The sequence below is a fragment of the Mytilus californianus genome, unplaced genomic scaffold (assembly GCF_021869535.1).
Source record: "Mytilus californianus isolate M0D057914Y unplaced genomic scaffold, xbMytCali1.0.p SCAF_15, whole genome shotgun sequence".
Taxonomy (NCBI): Eukaryota; Metazoa; Mollusca; class Bivalvia; order Mytilida; family Mytilidae; genus Mytilus; species Mytilus californianus.
In genome coordinates this window covers 29,955,440-29,966,148 of record NW_026262637.1, presented here as the reverse complement: position 1 = coordinate 29,966,148, position 10,709 = coordinate 29,955,440, and positions in this window count along the sequence as shown.

Sequence of the window (10,709 nt, the reverse complement as noted above, 5' to 3'; positions counted from 1 at the left end):
TTATAGTTGATGTGTTTCCCTCGGTTTTAGTTTGTAACCAGGATTTGTTTTCTCTCAATCGATTTATGACTTTTGAACAGCGGTTTACTACTGTTCCATTTATTGTGTACTATTTTGAAGACTGTTGTTTGTCTGGTTTTTTTTTCCTTTTTTGCTTTGATGGTTTCTGCTTTTTTATGACGTATAAGGTTCTTGGTATCTTAAAGACATTAAATATGAAATTGTGACAAAGTAGTATACACTTTTATGTCCTATTTTCGATAATGCAATGGACATTTCATTTATAACAAATTCATATTTACTACACATGCTCTATGTTGTCTATCTAATTTATTTTTAATGTACATTCTGTCCTCTGAATAGTACAAAAGTAATTTAATATTCTTTTGTCAACATATCTAGCTGTAAAAGATTAAAGCAGGAAACGGAGGAAACGGAATATTTTGTACATTTCAAAGCTGAAAACAGCTTGGTATCCAGTTTGTATCAATAAAAATCAATCCTGCTATTTTAATATTCTTGAACTAATGACCAAGCATCAGATGTAATACACATGATTCCCTTTAATAAAGTAGCTCTTTAGACTGGCGATTATTTTCATAACCACTTGAATAAACAATGTCACGAACACAGACCACTGAAAACTAATAACAAATTACACTTGTACTACTGCAGTGGTGTGACAAATTAAAAATCAGACATCGCAATTGATTTTAGTTATGTCAAACGCTAAGCAATTAATAACAACATAATTCTTTTACTTGTAAATAATTGTTCGGAAAAGGTCTGGAAATAATTGTTGATTCTCATTGATCAGCAAATTACTTTAATAGAGAACAAACTTAAGTACGAAAAAGGCACTTTTGTCAATTACATCTATTATGTTGTATAACATTAGTAATGTTTCTTCATTATCTGTTTACATATATTTTAAAACAAAACAAAAAATACATCAAATGTGAAATTTACGTAAAATAACAACATTTAAACTTATTAATTTATTGACTTCTTTGCTTGATTTGTTATTTAAATGGATCCTTATTTGTAAATTCTTTAATTTGACGAAACTGATTATGACGATGAGGTAGACTCAGCGCACTTCTGCATCTGGCGCCAATCATAAGAAATTTTAAGTTATTAACCATATATGTATATCAATGAAATAGACCGTATGCCATAAGATAAAGGTCACATGTCACATACTTCACGGTTCGGTGGCTTTTATAAGTTTTTGAATATCACCTTGGGGAATATTGCATTATTCCACTCTCATGCAAAACGGGAATCAGAAGATTCCACTTTTTTTCGTAAACTTTTTCTGCATTTTTTAAAAATCTTTTTCATTACTAATTTCTCACTGTAATTGTTTGCATTTATTTGTCATATTTTCGAAACATTTTTGGGTTTTCTCTATGTTTTTGTTTAAACATAGATTTTTCCTTGAAAACCTGTTCTTGTAAGACCAAACACTACACTTTAAAATACTTTTTATTGTGTTCAACTCTTCTTCGTGAAGGGGATTTTCACACCCGTCTCCTAAAAATATTTGAGTCTCTATCGCAAGTCATTTAGATTTCAACCGGTAACTTATTTTTCGCTCTTAAGCTTTAAGTAAAGAATTATGCATAGTTTACAAACCTACCAATGAAATTTGATTGATGACGAAAATAGTTGTATTTGGTTTCAATGATGGATAATGAATTTTAATGACTGTTTGTGAGATGTTTGAGGAAGTCTATATCATACATAAATCAATATCTCGCTGACCACAGTTCGTTCAAAATGCAATCTATCAGACAATGTCTGAACAGGAAAAGGTCCGTGATTATCAGCCTTGTATTCAATTAGTGTCTACAAGAAAATTCCAATGCTGATATTTACACTGTCCGTTTATACTAATTAATTCTTTCAAAGAAGCATATTTCAGAAATCTTAATTTGCTGTGTAAATAGAATCAGACATGGAAATTCAACTTCAAATATGTTTCTCGACAATTAACATTAGATGTTTTGTGTTGGCAATGATAAGAACATGCATGGCCTGTATACGTTAAGGATAATCTTAATATAACATCATGCTCCATTTTCAATAATTGTATCGCATGTTGAAATTTGCCTTGGAGATTGCTATTTTTTTTATACTTTTTGTGTCCGTTATTAGATATTTATATATTGATATCACTTTTCTAGGTTAAGGTATAAAATGCACAGGGTTTCAGATATTCCCTAACACTCATCCGGAATTATATTGTTTATGTTTAAATAACTATATATTGCACGAATCGTTTGTTTTATTAAACAACAATAAGATCCTTCAAATTAAGTTTCTTGCTTTAATGACGTTTAAATGATGTAAAATCTTAAAAGGTTGCAACTTTCTGAGGCAAAGCTGCCTTATAGATACGAGGAGGTGTAGAGCTATTTGACATACATAGTGCTGAAACGTCCGCGTTTTTTCGCTAAAATCTCGTATTCATGCTCTAAAATGCCCTCCGCTGATGTATGGGCACTATTTATTATAAAAGACCATATGGTTTTACACTAGTCATTTTGGGGCCCTTTATAGCTTGCTGTTCGGTGTAAGCCAAGGCTCCGTGTTGAAGGCAGTACTTTGACCTATAATGGTTTACTTTTACAAATTGTGACTTGGATGGAGAGTTGTATCATTGGCACTCATACCACATCTTCTTATATCTATCTATACTCTAGAAGTATTTTGATTTTTTTTAGACTTTATTAATACTGTTCTTGAGGGAAACCAACCCTTGTGTTATTCATATTCGAATTGGTTGAATCTGATACTCATTAACATATCAAATTGTTATGCCCAAACGTTAGCCTCGATGATTCATATTGATGATTGAAGGAAAACGAATTTAAATTTGAAATTTGTAAATAACGTATATTTGAATACTTTGTCATTAAAGAAGGTCTTCCATGTCATAGCTTATTTCTATATTACTGAACAGTATAGCTACCAAATTTCTCACTGTAATGTATCTTTCAGATACCAGTCAATATCTAATAATAGGTGTATGTTGATAGCGTCCACCATTTTTACTTTTGTGACGATTTTTAAATATATAGGAAGAAATTCATTTTTATGTTTCATGTTATCTGAATGATAGTAAACGATAGATTTTTGAGAATATATTGTTGTTTTACTATGGATCTCCAAATTTTGAACTGTTGTCTGAAATCCTTTTGACTAAAATTAACAAAAACTTAATACTTGACATTAATTTGAAGATAATGACAGTTATGTATTAAATTATTATACAAGTATTCCCATCTTGTCTAGACTTGGAATGAAGATGAGCTTAATATATTACATGTATATATAGTATAATATGTAGACACTTGTCTTCTGTTGACGCTGGTGTAATCACCTCTGAATGTCTTTTTTTAATTCGCTGACAGACATCCAACATCTTCTTTAATTCCTATTAAGTACTACCAATGCATATTAACAATATGTTATGCTGACAATATAAAAACTATACAAAAATAGAAATAAACTAAAACAAAAACACACACCACAAAACAAGCATTTCCTGACAAAAAGTCATATAAGCAGAAAAATTAATAGTCTTTAACATAACTAAATATGTATTGATATACAAAAATGAACGTTTATTGGTCAATGTCATGGCATTACTTATATTTTGGCATTGCACAAAATCGTGGTTTTTCGAATCAGGGTGTTTACGACATCTTTTCACGAATTCTGTTGTATGTGTTCTGATTGATATTAAGGTATAGAAGTGCTAGTCTCTTTGAGCTTTTTGCCTTTTGTCTTTTTGTTAGAAGCGTTTGTGCTTCGTGTAGATCAGATGAGTCAAGCCCTTTCCAACTCAGGGGAGAGGATATGCGCTCAAAACTATTTTTTAACCCTCTCACAATCTGTATGTGCCTATCCTGAGTCATGAGCTTGTAATTCAGTGGTTGTCGTTGATTGCTGCAGGTACTTTTTGATTTTTGTTTATTGTTTTAGTATAAATCATCGGATTCTTTCGTCAGAATTGATTCGCATTTTATCATGCCGGGACACTGTTTTTTCTCATTGTGAAAGGCCAAAGGGGCTGAAAAAGAGTAGCGAAAATACCAAAGGGACATCCAAACTCATAAAAATGACAGCGCTATGGCAAATAAAGAAAATGACCAAAAGACAAACAACAGTATACAAAACACAATATAGAAAACTAAAGACTGAGCAACACGAACCCCATAAAAAACAGGCGGTGATTTCAAGTGCCCCGGAAGGGTAAGCAGATCCTGCTCCATATGTGGCACCTTTCGTGTTGCTCATGTAAGTACAGACCCGGTGATAAGTCTAATTCGGTAGGTCACATTCGGGGAAAAGATGAGAGGGATTGCGGTTACGACGATTAGAACATATCCGTCGTCATCTGTCAAACAGATAATCCGTTACGGTCAACCACTCGTGATGGCGTCCGTAAAATATTCGAAGGGATGATTTCAACGTCACTACTTGGACTTTTTGGTTTAATAGCTTCCTTGTGAGAAACAACCCTTTATTAAAGAAATCAAAACAGAAAACGCAAGCCCTGGAATATCGTATCAACTTGGAGATATATTCTACATGTGCAGGCGCTGCTAGAATGTTGCTCTATGGAAATGTAAAGTTCACAGTTGGGAAGCTGAAATCATCTCTTTTGGCATAAAGCTTTGTTCTCAACCGACCCTCATTTTTAATTTCTAGATATTAGTCAAGATATCAGGCAGACTTAACTGTATCTGTTTTATCCTTTATTCTAAGTTAGGCGGAATTGTCTCTATTGACGGCCCAATTTATGTCCAAAGACGGTCTGTAATATATCTCTTCAAATCTATCAATTAATAAACCAACAGTGTCTGTAGCACCTTTATGGTTGTTTATCTAGCAGATGGTTCAACATGTCCATATAGACTGTTCAATTTGTCTACTTAATACACAGTCCGAGTTGTCTTGTACTAGTGTCTGACTGGGTTTTGCTGTAAAGTTTGTGAAGAAATCAAGATAAGCATAACTAGTGGCGATATACACAATTTATTCCCGGAGTGTCCTTAAAATATTACGGACTATAATATTTTCACTGATAATTTCATGCGCATGAGAAAATAGTCACTATAAAGTTTGAAAAGAATCAACGTTAAAGGAATTCAATTTTGTCACTGCCGTCGAAAGATTTAATTTGGTAGTATTTTGAAGGTACTATTATTGCTATTTGATATTTTCTTAACAAGCAATGAAACTAGCATCGTAATAGATAACTCAAGCACTTCTTGCGCTTGAGTAAAAAAAACTATTAACATAGCTTAACGAAATATTGAAAAACTCCACAAAGATCCCAGGCTTAATTGTTGTACACCAGACGCACGTTTTGTCTACGTAAGACTCACCAGTGCGCTCGAATCAAAACAGTTTGAAGGCCACATTTATATACGATGTTGGGCATATCAATGTATTTTATGTCATCACAAATTTGCTGATTATTAGGCTAGTGATACTCTTGGAGACGAAACTTTATTGTTATTTCACGTTCTTTTGTATTCCTTTTGATATTTCACTGATAGAAATTTAAAAAGTGATGTTAGTGGAAATATAGAAATAGTTTTATGCCCCCAGTGTTCAAAATATAAGTCTGAAGTCAAAAACCTTGTTGTTGTCTTAAAAACAAAACACATCTAGAGGTTTATATACGATCATCACCAACAGACCACAATAAAGCTCTATTTTGTCCCATGTTAAAATAAATTTGAATTGATTTGTGTTATTTGACATAAGATATCAAGCATGATCTGCCATCTTCATAAAATCCACTAAATGACACAGAATCATAATAGATATAACTCAAGACAACAACAAGGTGTCTGACTTGGGACAATTTATGAACACTGGGATTAAACTATCCTTATATTTCCCAAACATCACCCTTTGAATTGCTATCAATAAGATGTCAAAAGGTATACAAAAGAACGGAGGAACGTGATATAACAATAACGTTTCGTCTTTTACCTTCGTTAACCCGAGTTTACAATGTAATTTTTAACATGTCAACAAAAATCAGCACATAAAAATGATTAGAAAAGGTCGCTAACGTCCCATTTTATCACTACTTTAGAATTTCTTTTAACAATACATTCACATGACTTTTCAGGGCATACCAATAATCAAACACAGCAAAACAAACAAAGATATGCTAGTCAGGTATACAAAGAACAATATCTCCAAAAGTGGGGTTGATAAAATCACGATTTTTTCATTAATTGTTTAGGATTAATTAAGCACTACCAATTCTTGTCAAATTAATGCATGATACATTGTACATATTAGTCCCCCTCAATCAAAATATATGCAATGTGTGGGATGTTAAAAGCATGCAAAAAAAATATTCAAAAGTAAATATACTATTAGGAGATAAAACCCTAGCCCATTCTTACCTTATATTTGATATGCATAGTTGTCAAACAAGTATGTTTCGGTTGCTTGATCACTAGGCTATCAGCCTGCCAAGCACTTTTGTTGCATATAAAGCCGATAAATCCAGTGAAAAAAGAAAAAAATACAGATAGGAAGAACTCATGGGGCAAACAGAAATAAGTCCAATAAACTTCAGTTTCTTTTCTTAACTTTATCAATAGTGGTTTGGATTGCATTATTAGAGAATTCGACGTTGCAAAACCGATACGTTATGAATAAAATACATTTCTAAGGCATCTTAAAAAATATCAAACAATGAATTGATCGAATCGGTAGTCAGCATATTTTAACGTAAAAATTCATTACTTTTATAAAGGATCTTAGAGATTTATCATCATCAGAAATGCACAGAATGGTTTCACTTACAGATATGACCAAGTCACGAGTTTTCTACATTATGTATATAAAACATTGCTATAATTTAAAACAATTTCATATTCTAATATGGTTGTCTTTGTTTGCTTCATGTAAACAAAGCCATGTTCTAAGTCAACGAAACATTGGGTACACCAGCATCACGTCACAATTTAATTTGCAACGGCACTGGTATTTTGAAACATACTGGAGATCATAATGGACATTTTTAAAGGAACTGCTCGCTATGAAGTTAGACCGTATCTGTTTGCTCACTGTAAGACGTGAAATACATGTTTTTACAACGTTTTACAATAGTTTTGCTCTTTCAATAAATTACTAAATATACTAAAAATTAAATTATTCTGTTCGATAGGTTATTGTTTGTATAATCAATTGAGCAATACATGTGCAGTAGACATTAACTGTCATTTCAGATTATGTCATAAACCTGGATCTGATTTATTATTTTCAATACAATCCTTATAGCAATGTAAAGCAGAATTTCTAGTACGTTACAAGTACTTCTTCTAATACTCTGAGTATTATGTATTATGGAACTTCAGAGGTAGATGATGAGTGTTTAATTGCAAGATCGTCATACATAAAAGATAGCTAAACTCACAAAGATCACTTCTTACTTGAACTATTATGAAATAAATTATAACTTACATTCCTATCGACAGAACTGTTTTAAAATCCCATCCCAAATACATTTCTATCATTTTGCTGATACCCATCAACATTTGTTTTGTTTACTTTGATTGTAATTAAAAAATTACTTTAAGCACACAACATGATAGATAAAAAAAAGTTTTAATTAAAGATCTAAATTATTTTACCCTTCAATATAAGTAAGATATTTTCTTTTACTGGTAAAAAAGTTTTACCCCTTGTTACCTTTCCAATATATTAATTACTTATTTACATTTACAAAATACTTACAGATGTTAAATGATATTTAAGTAGCTTATTTGCGTATTGATTGAATGATTCATGAAATTATCATTATTTTGTTTTTATTTTGCATCAGTAGTCCTACATATGTCACATTGCGCCTTGAAGACAAGTTTAATTGTGTACTCATACTGTGGTGTCAGTTTTCTTAGGTAAGTGTGGGGTAGATTGTTTTGAATTTTTTGTTTAGATTCATATTGCATACGGAGTATATACCTCCCAGTTGATACGATATTCCAGAGTTGCATTCCCTGTCATGATTTCCTTGAAAAAAAGTCGCTGCTTACAAAGAAAGTATTGAATCAAGGGTTTCAAGTGGTAAAGTTGAAGTTGTCCCTTCGTAAGTTTAATTGACGCCATCACAAGTGGTTGACTGTTATAGAATATTTGTGGCGAATGAGACTGATCATCGCATTCATACTTGCATCAGTAACAAGACGGGTGCAACATATGGAGCAGGAACTGTCAACCCTTACGTCACAATATTTGAATTGGCATGCAGGATATTGTCGATCTATATACTAAATAAGACTGTGGACTATTATTGAGAATTATTGAGAATAATGACATCTCCGCTTCTCTTTGACTTAGACATGTAAAACAAACGATGCTTGCAACGGCAAAATACTATCACGATTTAATTTTCATACTAAAATCGTTGCTAAAATGTCTTTCGTTAAGTCTCACCCTGCATCAAATGTGGTGCATAGCATCAATTCACCACTAAGGATTTGAATTGATACAAAAGTAGAGAACAATCAAGATGTTTAGTATTTATTCTGTATAGATAATCACAGAAACATATCAATTGACAGGGGCGCACTATAAGTACCCATTGGATTACCAACTGATTACGCCATTGCAAAAAACTACAAAAGATGGAAAGACGCACAAGTCTTCAAAACACAATATAGGAAATTATATACTGAGCACCACGAACCCAACCAAAAACATCCGGCATTGATTACATGTGTTACGTAAGGGTTGGCAGTTCCTGCTCCATATGTTTCACCCGTCTTGATGCTGATGCAAGTATGAATGCGATGATCAGTCTCATTCGCCACAAATATTCCATAACAGTCAACCACCTTGTGATGGCGTCAATTAAACTTACGAAGGGACAACTTCAACTTTATCACTTGAAACCCTTGATTCAATACTTTCTTTGTAAGCAACGACCCTTTTTCAATGAAATCATGACAGGGAATGCAAACTCTGAAATATCGTATCAACTGGGAGGTATATACTCCGTATGCAATATGAATCTAAACAAAAAATTCAAAACAATCTACCCCACACTTACCTAAGAAAACTAACACCGCAGTTTGCGTACGCAATTAAACCTGTCATCAAGTTTCAATGTGACAAACGTAGGACTACTGATGCAAAATGAAATAAAGAAACCGTTGTGTTTACCATAGTTCATGATAATTTCATGAATCATTCAATCAATACTCACATAAGCTACTTAAATATCATTTAACATCTGTAAGTATTTTGTAAATGTAAATAAGTGATTAATATATTGGAAAGGTAACAAGATATAAAACTTTTTTTACCAGTAAAAGAAAATATTTTACTTATATTGAAGGGTGGAATTATTTAGATCTTTAATCAAAACTTATTTTATCTATCATGTTGTGTGTTCAAAGTAATTTTTTAATTACAATCAAAGTTTACAAAAAACTTTTATAGATATCGGCAAAGTGATAGAAATGTATTTGGGATGGGATTTTAAAACAGTTCTGCCGATAGGAATGTAAGTTATGTTTTATTTCATTATAGTACAAGTTAGAAGTGATCTTTGTGAGTTTAACTATCTTTTATGTATGACGATCTTGCAATTGAACATTCATCATCTACCTCTGACGTTCCATAATAAGTACTACTCAGAATATTAGTTGTAGTACTTATACCGTACTAGAAATTCTGCTTAACATTGCTATGATGATTGCATCAAATTAAAAAAATCAGATCCAGGTTCATGACATTATGTGAAATGACAGTTAATGTCTACTGCACATGTATTGCACAATTGATTTTACAAGCAATGATCCATCAAACAGAACAATTAAGTGTTTAGTATATTTAGTAGTTTATTGATGGAGCAAAATTGTTGTAAAACGTATTTAAACTTGTATTTCGCGTTTTAAAGTGAACAAATTCACATAGACTTACTTCATAGCGAACAATTCCCACAGAAATATCCATTATGAACTCCAGTATCGTTCAAAATACCACTGCCATTGCAAATTTGATTATGACGTCAAGCTGGTGTACCCCATTTTTCGTTGGAATTAGAACATGGCTTTGTTTACATTAAGCGAAAGAAGACAATCATATAATAATATGAAATGGTTTTCAATTATGGCAATGTTTTATATACAGAATATAGAAAACTAACATGAACTACTGTTGCATCAAATTGAACACTTTACAAGGGAATAAAATGTTATAAACCTGCGTGGATGTATATTGTATTTTATGCATAACCTATTGGTTTTGCACGGTCGATTTCCCAATAATGCAATTGAAAATACTATTGATAAAGTTTAAGAAAGAAACTAAAATTTTTTGGACTTATTTCTTTTTGCCACATGATTTCTTCCTTTCTGTATATGCATAACCTATTGGTTTTGCACGGTCGGATTCCCAATAATGCATTCCAATTCACTATTGATAAAGTTAAGAAAAGAAACTGAAGTTTATTGGAGTTATTTCTTTTTGCCCCATGATTTCTTCCTTTCTGTACATTTTCTTTTGTTCACTGGATTTATCGGGCTTAATTTGCAACAAAAGTGCTTGGCAGGCTGATAGCCTAGTGATCAAGCAACCGGAACATACTTGTCATATCAAATATAAATTAAGAATTGGCCAGGTTTTTAACTCTTAATAGTATGTTTCCTTTTGGATAG